The 12,283-nt window shown below is 43.9% G+C and overlaps 1 long non-coding RNA gene across 1 annotated transcript in view; it reads left to right on the top strand.

Moving 5' to 3' along the window:
* Window positions 1–12,283, top strand: part of Plut (PDX1 associated lncRNA, upregulator of transcription) — a 42,924-nt gene that overhangs the window by 19,761 nt on the left and 10,880 nt on the right. Inside the window, exon 2 of the long non-coding RNA NR_038157.1 lies at window positions 11,097–11,214. This is a non-coding gene — a long non-coding RNA (PDX1 associated lncRNA, upregulator of transcription). The remainder of the gene's footprint in view (window positions 1–11,096; window positions 11,215–12,283) is intronic.

The raw sequence follows: 12,283 nt of genomic DNA, 5'->3' as shown, positions 1-12,283 counted from the left end.
AAAAGGAATTTAGTCCTGGTAACTTGACCTCACTGTCTCGCCGCTCAGTGGGTTAAAAGGCATTGAGCAGAAGACTGAGAAAGCAAGAGAAGAAAGTCCGTGCAGCCTACTGCCCTGAAAAAGGCGTTTTAGCGTTGTCCAGTTGTCATGTCTGTAGTTGGCAACACTGAGTATTTTTAAAATATTTAGTCTCTCTAAATATTCCAAAGTGTCTGCTACATTTTAAAGGTTAAAACTAGCAAAAATAACACATCTTACAAATATCTGCTCAAACTGATATGAAATGTTTTAGGAGGAATAGCCAAGCACCTCTTTGCCTTGCCCATTTTGTGTCGGCTCCCTGATCACCGCAGGAGGGAAACACATCTACTGTGGTCTCCTTGCAGAAGACGGTCTCATCTGGTTTTCTTTTCTGTGTACAAAGCGTATTAGTTACATTTCTCTTGCTGTGATAAAAGACCACAGGCAGAAGCAGCTCACAGATGGAAGACTTTGCATGGGCTTATGGCTCATTGGAGAGTCTCTAAAGGTGAGTAGGCGTAACCGCAAGCAGGCAGCTGAGACTTCCGGTCTCGGAAAGAAAGCACGAAGGAAGCAGAGAGAAGGAGATGAAAGTGGGGTGGGGCTAATAACTCTGAAGCCCACCTACAGTACTTCCTCCCACAAGGCTGCACCTCTTAAAAGGTTTCATAACTTCCCCCCCCCCATCCTCACAGCGCCACCTACTGGGGACCACTCGGTCAACTATGTGAGCCCGTGTGGGATATTTCTCATTTAACGCATAACTCTTGTTTTCTGGTTTGTTGTTGTTACATTTTGTTTTGAGACAGGGTCTCACTATGTAAACCTAGATCGCCTGGAACTCACTATGTAGACCAGGCTAACCTCACACCCATAGCTATCTCTACCTTCGGAGTGCTGAGGTTAAAGGGGTGTGCCACTACATCTGGTCAATTTTTCTTTAGCTTTACTGTGCTGTAAATATTATAGAACAAAGCCCTAATTGTATAATATCTAGCCTACAGATATTAAAGATGTTGTCAATGTCATGCTACAAGTAGACTTAGAAAACTAACTTTGTACATTAAAAAAAAAAAAGAAAAAACTAAGAAAGGGCCGGGCATGGTGGCACACATCTTCAATTCCAGCACTCAGGAGGCAGAGACAGGAGGTTCTCTGTGAGTTCAAGGTCAGCCTGGTCTACAGATCGAGTTCAATGACAACCAGGGCTACACAGTGAGATGCTATTCCAACAAACAAACAAACAAACAAACAAACAAACACAAACTAAATGGTTCCACAGTTCTTGTTCCATGTAGATGAGAGATTTTTAAAATCATAATTTGATCCATTTACACTTCTGTTAAACAAGTGAAGACAGAATCTAAAACTAGGGAAAACATAGTAGAAACCATACAGCCTTGTTGGAGTAGGTGTATCACTATGGGTGTGGGCTCTAAGACCCTCATCCTAGCTGCTGGAAGCCAGTCTTCTCCTGTTTGCCTTCAGATGAAGATGTAGAACTCTCAGCTCTTCTTGCACCATGCCTGCCTGGGTGCTGCCATGCTCCCACCTTGATGATAATGGACTGAACCTCTGAACCTGTAAGCCAGACGTAAATAAATGATGTCCTTGTACGAGTTGCCTTGGTCATGGTGTCTGTTCACAGTAGTATAACCCTAAGATAACATCTATACACATAAAATAAACTAAAATTTATTTGAAAAATGCTCATCTAAACATTCCGTTTTCAGGTAGCATTTCTATAGCTTGTTACTAAAGAAAATTCTCAATTAATAGTTCTAATATGTTGAATTCCTCAAAAGAATCTCGGGGCATAAGACAAGCACATAACCGAAGCCCCTAAAATCCAAAGAGTTTTTGCAAATGCATAAAACCACCGAGGCAAACATGATAACCAAAGACTTAACTTTAAGATTGAATAGAAAAGGGCTGGTGAGATGGCTCAGTTGGTAAGAGTACCCGACTGCTCTTCCGAAAGTCCGGAGTTCAAATCCCAGCAACCACATGGTGGCTCACAACCATCTGTAACGAGATCTGACACCCTCTTCTGGAGTGTCTGAAGACAGCTACAGTGTACTTTACATACAATAAATAAATCTTAAAAAAAAAAAGATTGAATAGAAAAATGAATAAAAGTGATAACATAAATTGTCACTCAGCATAATGGAAATCATTAACTCTATTTTTAAAAAGATTTGCTTTTAATTGTGTGTCTGTGTGTGGTTATGTGCACAGGAGTACATTTTCCTTCAGAAGCCAAAAGAAGATGCTAAATTCACCCAGAGTTGGAGGAACAGGTGTGGGTGCTGGGAATTAAATGCAGATCTTCTCTTAGAACCATTGAGCCAGCTCCTTAGTTCTTAAACTTAATTTTCTTAAAAAAAAAAAAAGTTTATTGAGTACATTGCGAGAAAGCACCTGGCTGGCAGTAGCTGGACTCTCTGGATATTGCCTTGACAAATGTTTAAAGGAATTTTAGGATCTAGTATTATTGAAGTCATGTAAAAGTACTTGTTTCTTTCATAACTTGGTACAACTTGTCTGTGGACCAACTTGACAACAGGTTGCTTTCATTTTTTTTTTTAATTTAATTTTATTTTTTGGGTTTTTCGAGACAGGGTTTCTCTGTGTAGCCCTGGCTGTCCTGGAACTCACTTTGTAGACCAGGCCGGCCTTGAACTCAGAAATCTCCCTGCCTCTGCCTCCGGAGTGCTGGGATTAAAGGCGTGCACCACCACGCCCGGTTTAACCAGTAGCTTTCAAATCAGCATTTTTATTCTTATTCTAAAATTTTGTTCAGAAAGATTTTCGTTAAGAAGTTATTTATTTCATGCATGTGAACACTGCCTGCATTTATCTATGTACCACGTGGTATGCCTGATGTGTGTGGAAGCAGGAAGAAGGCCTAAGATCTCTTGGATCTGGGTGTTAAATGGCTCTGAGCTGCCCTTGTGGCTCCTGGGAAGCAAACCTGAGTTCATTAGAAGAGCACTCATCTCTCAGCCCCCGAGAGCGTTTTTAGTAACATGAGGAATAATGTCAGGTGAACATGTGAGAAAGGGGTGAGGTTAAAACTTTAGATTTACAGTTGGGTGTGGTGGCACACACCTTTGATCCCAGCAGAGATGGTGGATCTCTGCGAGTTCAAGGCCACCCTGGAACTACAGAGTGAATTCCAAGACAGCCAGGGCTACATAGTGAGACCCTGTCTCAAAGAAGCAAACAAAGAAACCAAAACAACAAAACAACAACAACAAAAACCCAACCCAAATCAAACAAACATAGATTTAAGAAATGTCAGTGGAGAAATTGAGATAGAAATAATTCCACAATGTTAAAAAGGATTATTTTGTAGCTTCCCAAGGGTTTCTCATTCTCCTCTCTAAGTTTTTTCAGTCCTTCACTAGACAAAACTTCAGAACTAAAAAGCAAAATTCATCATGTTTTCATAGATGGGTCTTAATGTCTAAGCTTGCTCCTAAATATTGACTGGCATTGCTCTCTGGCTACCAAGCCCAAGTGTCTTGTCTTGTCTTGTCTTTTTCTCTTCTCTTCTTTTCTTTTTTTATTAGTTATTTTATTTACATTTCAAATTTTATCCCCTTTCCTCATTTCCCCTCTGAAAACCCCCCTATTCCGTCCCCCCTCCACCTGCTCCCTGCTCATTGGCCCACCCACTCCCCTGTCCTGGGATTCCCCTACACTGGGACATTGAGCCTTCACAAGACCAAGGGCCTCTCCTCTCATTGATGTCCCATAAGGCCATCCTCTACTATATATGCAGCTGGAGCCATGAGTTCTTCCTTGTGTACTCTTTGGTTGGTGATTTAGTCCCTGGGAGCTCTAGGGGTACTGGTTAGTTCATATTGTTGTTTCTCCTATGGGGCTGCAAACCCCTTCAGCTCCTTGGGTACTTTCTCTAGCTCCTTCATTGGGGACCCTGTGCTCCGGCCAATGGATGACTGTGAGCATCCACTTCTGTATTTGTCAGGTACTGGCAGAGTCCCTCAGGAGAGGGCTATATCAGGCTCCTGTCAGCAAGCATTTGTTGGCATCCACAATAGTGTCTGGGTTTGGTGGCTGTATATGGGATGGATCCCCAGGTGGGACAGTTACTGGATGGCCTTTCCTTAGTTTCTGCTCCACACTTTGTCTCTGTGTCTCCTCCCATGGATATTTTGATCCCCCTTCTAAGGACTGAAGTATCCACACTGTGGTCTTCCTTCTTCTTGTGGTCTGTGAATTGTATCTTGGGTATTCATTCCCAAGTGTGATTTCTTAGATATCAAGAATTCTCTCTTCCTGGGAGCTATTTAGAAACTAGTTCATGTAACACTTAATCCCTGTGTACATAGCAGATGACTAATTCATTAATTACACAGGCTTTGGACTTTCCAGGAACACCTAGGGAATTTAGTCATCTAGGTAGCTATGATGTCTTCTTTGCACTAAGGTCAAATCTAAACACTTTTTCCTGTATATGCAAATATTTCTAAATTAACTACTCAGACTTTAATGTTTTGAAAGTCACATAGTTTTCTTACCTACAAAGCTAAGGATTTTCCATATTTAGGTATCTAGACTTTGATATGGTTTTATGGTGTTTTGGTGACAGCTATTTCTCAAGGACAGATTTCAAGTTATGACTATGGAAAGAATTGCTGACACCCAGTGTGGTGGTGCAATATCAGACCTTAGGGGGCTGAGGCAGAAGGACCACAGGTTTGACGCCAGTGTGGGCTTCATAGCAAGATCCAGTTTTAAAACCAAAATCATTGGCTCTACATAACTGGATAAATTATACTCTGGATTTGAGGAAAAGAAGAGGAAAAAGAAGGAGAGGTTGAAGAGGAGGAGGAAGAAGAGGAGGAGGAGGAAGGGGAAAAGTCCAGAGACTTCTGAAGGGCTGGAAAATATTTGTTGTCTTGTTTTTGTTTGTTGGGTTGGTTTTTGTTTTTTTGTTTTTGTTTGTTTGGTTTTTTGAGACAGGGTTTCTCTGTATAGCCCTGACTGCCCTGGAACTCATTCTGTAGACATGGCTGGCCTCGAACTCAGAAATCCGCCTGCCTCTGCCTCCCAAGTGCTGGGATTAAAGGTGTGTGCCGCCACTGCACTGTAAGGAAAATTTTCTTTCAACTCAGAAGCAAAACATAGAGCCACCTCCTCTCGTTCTCTGGTATTACACAAACAGTTCACCTAGCGCTTTCTAGACTCCAGTTGAGTCAAGTCTTCAGGTAGGAGGTGGAGAAGAACGCGAGCTGTATAGATCATCCTGCCAAGAGCTAACTTTCTGTCTATGGAGCAGACAGGCATTGCCATGGTTACCTGATGCCTGGCTCCAGAGGAGCACCTGGGAATCACATGCAATGTTTATCTGTCACCCTGGCCCTGGTGGCCCCATGAGCCCTGGGAATCCAGAACCCACACAGGTAGACAGGTTAGAAAGTTAAACAAACTGGCCTCAATATCAAAACATAAACCCCCTAGACATCTCAAAGGTGTATGAATTTGTCTCACCAATCAACTGTTGGGGAAAATTTCATTTATATGTGTTGACTATCCTCAGGCCAATGAGAAATAGCATATCAAATTTTGTATTTCTTTTTTTTTAATAATTTATTTTTATTTTATGTGCCTTGGTGTCTTGCATGCATGGATGTCCGTGTGAGAGTGTCACATGTGCTGGAACTAGCATTACAGGCAGGTGTGAGCCGCCATGTGGGTACTGGGAATTGAACCTGGGTCCTCTGGAAGAGTGCCAGTCCTCTTAACCATTGAGCCACCCCTGCAACACCCACAATTTTGTATTTCAACTGAAGCCTCATAGTTAGGATTCCAAAGACTCACAGTACAAAGCCACGTTACTGATGGTTATGGGTGAGCATTCCCAATGTCTCTGCTCTTTCTTTTTGCATGTTTGTGTGTTTGTTTGTTTTTGTTTGTTTGAGATAGGGTCTCACTGTGTAGCCCTGGCTGGTCTGGAACTCAACACACCACGTCTACTTCTACCTCCTAAGCACTGGGATTAAAGGTGTCCACTATCATACCTGGCTCAGTTTCTACTTTGTCTTGCTCTTGACCAGTTTAAGAGGCTTCTGATGTCCGTGTCATGAAATCCAGGTCAACCAGTCTCACACAGCGAGACTCAGGAGATTCCAGCCAAAGAGCTGAGTACCTGGGAGTTATGAACAGGGACGGCTACACTTTGGATCTCCACGCCACCGCCATTTTGTCCCATCCTTCCCACATGTTGGTAATAACTTATCGAAGTTGTTAAGAGAATTTTGGGTGCCTTGAACATCTTCCCTCCAGACTACACACATCAGACGTCTCTCCCTTTGAGGGTTTTTGAAAGATCTAATGTCCAAGGGGAAACTTGGAGTAGTGTCTACCTCCTGCTCAGTGTCTCAGCCACTCTCTCCATTCTGCTGGAGCGAAGACTCCAGGAATCTGGGCACATCCTTCCCCTTGCTGGTACACCGTATTCTGAGGCATATCCCTGTTGATGGGCACTGACTGGTGCAACTCATTTTAATCACATGCAGTATTCTTGTGAGACTACTTTATTCATTTTCTCCATGCTAAGCATTTGGCCTTACTGTCGTTATTGAACCATTTACTGCTCCAGGATGTTCCTCCCCATTCTGTGGATACTCCCTAATTTCCCCTATGATCTAGGCTGAGAGGTGCTAAGACGGAGCCAGCTTCCATTGTACCTGTTTGTCTAGAGTTCCTGGAACTGGGAGAATTGCTTAATGTTTCCTGCATCTTAGTTAACACATCTTGTATCCCAACAGACCCTTGGTCATTCCTCTCAGCCCATTTCAAGGCAAACTGCCCTTCCCTTGCAGCATTTACAGTTCTGATAAGAAGTGTGTGGAAATTCTTGGTAGATAATGTATCTTTCTCTCTTCTTCTTAACAGGCTTTCTAGGATCGTGTCTTCGATGCTTTCAGATGCCTCTGGGGATGGAATGTCTTAGTTTTTTTTTTTTTTTGGCTTAGCACTTAGTGTACATGAGACTATGTCTCTTCAGTTTTGAAAATCATGTCTTGACCACCTGATTCTTCGGCCTCTGTCTCTGAAGTTCCAGGATTACAGGCTGCGTGACCATAGCTGGCTGCATAATTTTTTTTCTTTAAACAATTGCCTTCTGTCCTTGCCCTTCCTTTGTTTGAAACTTCTGTTTAGATATTCTTGTCGAAACTCTCAAAATTATTTCTAAATATCTATTTGTATTTCCTTCCTTCTTTCTCTCCCTGAATCTATCCCTCTTTTACTCCCTTCATTATAGAGCCCAGGTTAGCCTTTAATTCTTAATCCTCCTGCCTCTGCTTCACAAGTATGTGATCATGGGTGGGGACCTCCATACTTAAATATATCCATTTCTTCTACGGATTTTACTTCTTCTGTCATATTTAAATTTTTCTAAGTTTCTAAAAGGCTCTGCATGAAGTGACTGTCATTTTAGCAGGGATGAAGATGGGAGTAGGGCCAGCTGGCATGACCCTCTGCCCTAGCTACGACTCCATGCCCTATAGAAACTACCCAGTGACGTAGCCTGGCCATCCGATCGATCTCTCGTCTTGGTCGGTTAGTGGTGTGCACTAATGACTCAGCAGGTTTGACATAGTTCCTGTGGAGCAGACTTTGGTCATCACAGGTCCAAGAAAGAGAGCTGTCCTTACCTCACAATGGAGAACTCGGGGCCTCAGAGAAATGAGCCAACTTGTCCAAAGTCACATAGTAATGAGATGTGGAATCCTAGGCCATAAAGAATTAGAGGCTCAGGGCTGGAAAGATAGCTCAGAGGAACACTGGCTGCACTTGCAGAGGATCCAGGTTTGATTCCCAGTACCCACATGGCAGCTCACAACCACCAGTTACTCCATTTCCAGTGGATCTAATATCCTTTTCTGGCCTCTGCAGGCACTTCATGTATGTGACACACATACATATATGAAGACAAAACACCTATACATATAAAATGTTTTAAAATCTAAAATATTCTAATAAGAAAAAAGAATTAGAGGCCCATACGGTTGATGTTTTTTGTTTTGTTTTGTTTTTTTCTAATAATTCCTGTTGGAAGTCTCTCTCTATCAGGAATGAGCCCAAGGCTGGTGCTGGAAGGATCAAGTGCCTTTTGTCAGGGTTCCAAAACCCTTGACTGACAGCCTTCCAGAGGGGTGTATTCTATGAGGGAAAACACGGAGTTCAAGGAAGACGTTGTTAGAGGAGCCTTCTAAGGTTAGCAGCGACTCCAGTCAGACCCTATGACTCTGAGGTCGTGCTCAGCAGGCAGAGAGAGAGAGAGAGAGAGAGAGACAGAGAGACAGAGACAGAGACAGAGACAGAGACAGAGACAGAGACAGAGAGACAGAACGGAGCAGTGGGGACCCATCAGAGGAGGGGCAGAGGGCAGTGCAGATGTATGGAAAGGGAGAGCTGTAGACTCGCTAGTTAGGGGTGGAGGGGGAGTACCAGGACTCCGTGGAGAAAATGGGGAAAGATAAGTGGTTGTAAAGAAAGAGCTTTGCCTCCTCACTGGAGTGCTCTAGGGTGGAGAGTCTGGAAGACCCCAGAGCAAGGTCAGAATCCCAGTCAAAGATGCTTTTTAGCCACCTATGGAGGAAGTCGGCCAACCTGGAGGCGATGACCAGATGGAACATCTGATAGAAGCCAGCAGTTTCCGTGGCCGGCATCCGGCCCGCACAAAGAATTGTGTTTGGTGGTTCAGCTTCCTGGTCCAAATCTGCCAGCTCTCTGGTGAAAACTTCGAGTGTTGCTCCTGTCTTACGCCTGGGAGAAGCCTCCCAGTCCTGAGGTACTACTCCATGTCGGCTCCCAGCAGTACCCAAGACTGGGGGCTCATGGGTCCCTCAGTCTTTGGTCTCCGGGACCAAACCTTTATGCCCCTGATCCTCAGTTTTCTCCGCTGTGGAGGGAAGCCACTCTTAGGCCGTGCGTTGGAGTCAAGCTGACCGGGAAGCTGGGCTACTTACAAGGTTTGCCTCGGCCCTGAGACCTGGAGGCACAGATGTCTGGAAAGATTGGGAGTACCTCCCGCGGGGAGGAAGTCCGGTCAGCAAATAGCAAAGTTCTTAGCAATGATTTGTTTTCTCTTCCATCTGAATTCAGTCCCCACCGACTTGTGCCTCCTGCAATGGCTACCTGTCCAGGCGGGGAACCAAAACTAACTGAATGGTGCTGTCTTTTAAGAATTAAACACATTCAGGGAGTGTCTCCTGACAGCACTCAGTAGGACTACAGTTATGATTGCTTTCTCCTAGGACACTGAAAAACCTGTTTCCTTCCTTCCTTCCTTCCTTCCTTCCTTCCTTCCTTCCTTCCTTCCTTCCTTCCTTCCGTTCTTTCTTTCTTTCTTTCTTTCTTTCTTTCTTTCTTTCTTTCTTTCTTTCTTTCTTTCTTTCTTTCTTTCTTTCTTAAGATTCATTTATTTATTATGTGTAAGTACACTGTAGCTGTCTTCAGACACTTTTTCTCTCTCTGGCCCAGCTTGCTCTGGCCCGCTCACTCCAGCTTGCTCCCTCTGGCCTGCTTGCTTCAGCCCAAAGATTTAATTATTTATTATACATAAGTACACTGTAGCTGTCTTCAGATGCACCAGAAGAGGGCGTCAGATCCCATTACAAATGGTTGTGAGCCACCGTGTGATTGCTGGGATTTGAACTCAGGACCTTCAGAAGAGCAGCCAGTGTTCTTAAATGCTAAGCCATCTCTCCAGCCCCCCCCCCCCCAAAAAAAACCCTATTTTCTTGACCTGGCTTCTAAAACCTGTTTCTATAAAGTTTCGGTAGTCTCAGGACATGCTTTATTCTATTTATTTTGCTAACTTCTGTTTTCATCTGCTCTGGTAAGTGATTTAATGCCGAAGATGTGTAGGCCCCTCAGTTTACTTGGCACTGGAAAGGACTGACTGGCCATCTTGATTAGAGAGTATTGTTAAATAGCCTTTCTTTTAAACATTTTTTAAAGTTACTTTTTTTTAATTAAAATTTTGTGGGGCTGAAGAGATGGCTCAGCAGTTAAGAGCACTGGCTGTTCTTCCAGAGTTCCTGGGTTCAATTCCCAGCACCCACATGGTGGCTCACAACCATCTGTAACTCCAGTTCCAGGGGATCTGACAGCGTCACACAGACACACATACAGGCAAAACACCAATGCACATAAAATAAAAATAAATAAATAAATCTTTTTTTTTAAATTAAAATTTTAGCCATGTGGGGTAGTCTGCTCTTTTAAATCCTAGTCCTAAAAGTGAGAGGCAGGCAGAGCTCTGTGTGTTCAAGGCCAACTTGGTCTTCATAGCAAGTTCAAAGACAGCCAGGGCTACATAAAGAGATTCTATCTCACACCCCCTCCCCCCAAAAAATTAAAAATAAAAAAATTAGTCTGGCAGTGGTAGTGCCTGTTCTTTTTTTGTGTTTGTTTGTTTGTTTGTTTGTTTGCTTGCTTGGAACTTTCTGTATAGCCCTGGCTTTCCTGGAACCTACTCTGAAGACCAGGTAAGGTGAGAGAGCGTCCCCCAGAGGTAGCGCTCTCTCTCTCTCTCTCTCAGTTCCATAGTTAAGGAGCCCTGTTAGTCTTGCGGACACTGCCTGGATCCCATCTGAGCAGATCATGTGGTCTGTTGCTGTTTTCTGCTTTCCATGGGCAAAATTTTGTTAGTTTTGTTAACCATTCTGCCATGTTATGGTAGGATGACTTTTCTTCTTGTCTCTAGTACCCAACCATCACCATTTTCTTTAAAACATAGTCTACAATCTGCCAAAGTCCCAGGAAGCCTTTTACAAGCCAATATCCTCAAAGTTTCAGTGGGCCATCAGTGCCCAAACTAATGAATGTTGTATATGTATATGTGTATGTATATATGTATTGATGTATACACACACACACACACACACATACATACACATATACATATACATATATACAAAATACACATATACACACAACAGGTTTTGTTTCAGAATACCCCACTTCCAGAATCTGTTTGCTTCTCTTTCTCTGCTGCAAATATTTGACACAGCGATCTTATCTCTAACCAGGTCATCATGGAAGAACTCAGGAAGGACAGACAGGGCGGGCCAGCCTAATCCAGTGAGCTCAGATACTTGTCGATGTATCAGTTCACACTGCAATCACCCGAAGGCTCAACACAGCAAGGTATCGAATTCCAGGCTGGCCTGGGCTACAGAGTAAGATCTTATCTCAATCTACCACAGCATGTGAGGCTACTTTTTCAAGGCTTGTGACCCTAAAGAACAACCTCTCTTTTTTTCTTCCTCTTTGCTTGTTTTTGGTCAGGGCATGTACTGGGGCTGGGTCCCAGAGCCTTGAGTGAGGTGCTGCTCACCCTGGAGCACACTGGAGACATTCCATCAGTCAGGAAGGGTCTGAGTGAAAGAGGAAAAATGGGGAGGAAGGGATAGAGGGTGAGCTTGTGACCCGGACATAGCTGTGGCCCTCAGAGTCACCTTGAGCCCAGTGGCTGTGCTTGCTGTAGGTGGTCAGGGATCTGGGAACTAATGCAGAAAGATCCGCACCCCCACACATTTAAGAGGCTTTTAGTGATGGGGAGCCACAAATGTGTGCCATTGAGTTTGCCTCTTAGACTTTAATAGAAGTGGGGACAGAAATGCATGTAAGGACTAAAGGCACCATGCATGGCTCCTCCCTTCCCTACATGAAGGTCTAGTAACTTCTTCCCTTAAGGAGGTGGGGCCATTACTGCACCAACACAAGGGAGCAAATCCGAGGAAGGCAGAGAGTGAGGAGGCCAGGAGTCACTGTGGTCAAAGTTCCAATGCAGGACACAGTTTGATGGTTCTGGGCACTGTGTCTTCCAGGCTAAAGATGGAGAGTGTGTATCTATGACACAGGATGCTCTGGTGGGGCAGTCCTGGAAAAACCTGAGGCATGTGTGGATGGAAACATGAAATAAATGGACATAATCACTCCTAAAGTATGAAGAAGATTGTTATCGTGATATAAGGAAAGAAGCAGGCAAGGGGTAGAGGCCAGGCTGGACATGGCCATGACAGGAGTGAGGGGGAGGGAGAACAAGAGAATAAATCTGAAAGAAGGAGAGAAAGAAAGAGAGAGAGAGGGAGAGAGAGAGAGGGGGGGAGAGAGAGAGAGAGAGAGAGAGGGAGAGAGAGAGAGGAAGGAAGGAAGGAAGGAAGGAAGGAAGGAAGGAAGGAAGGAAGGAAGGAAGGAAGGAAGGAAAGAAAAT

Source organism: Mus musculus, chromosome 5, assembly GCF_000001635.26.
Source record: "Mus musculus strain C57BL/6J chromosome 5, GRCm38.p6 C57BL/6J".
NCBI classification, from domain to species: Eukaryota; Metazoa; Chordata; class Mammalia; order Rodentia; family Muridae; genus Mus; species Mus musculus.
This window is presented reverse-complemented; position numbering and strand designations above follow the sequence as displayed.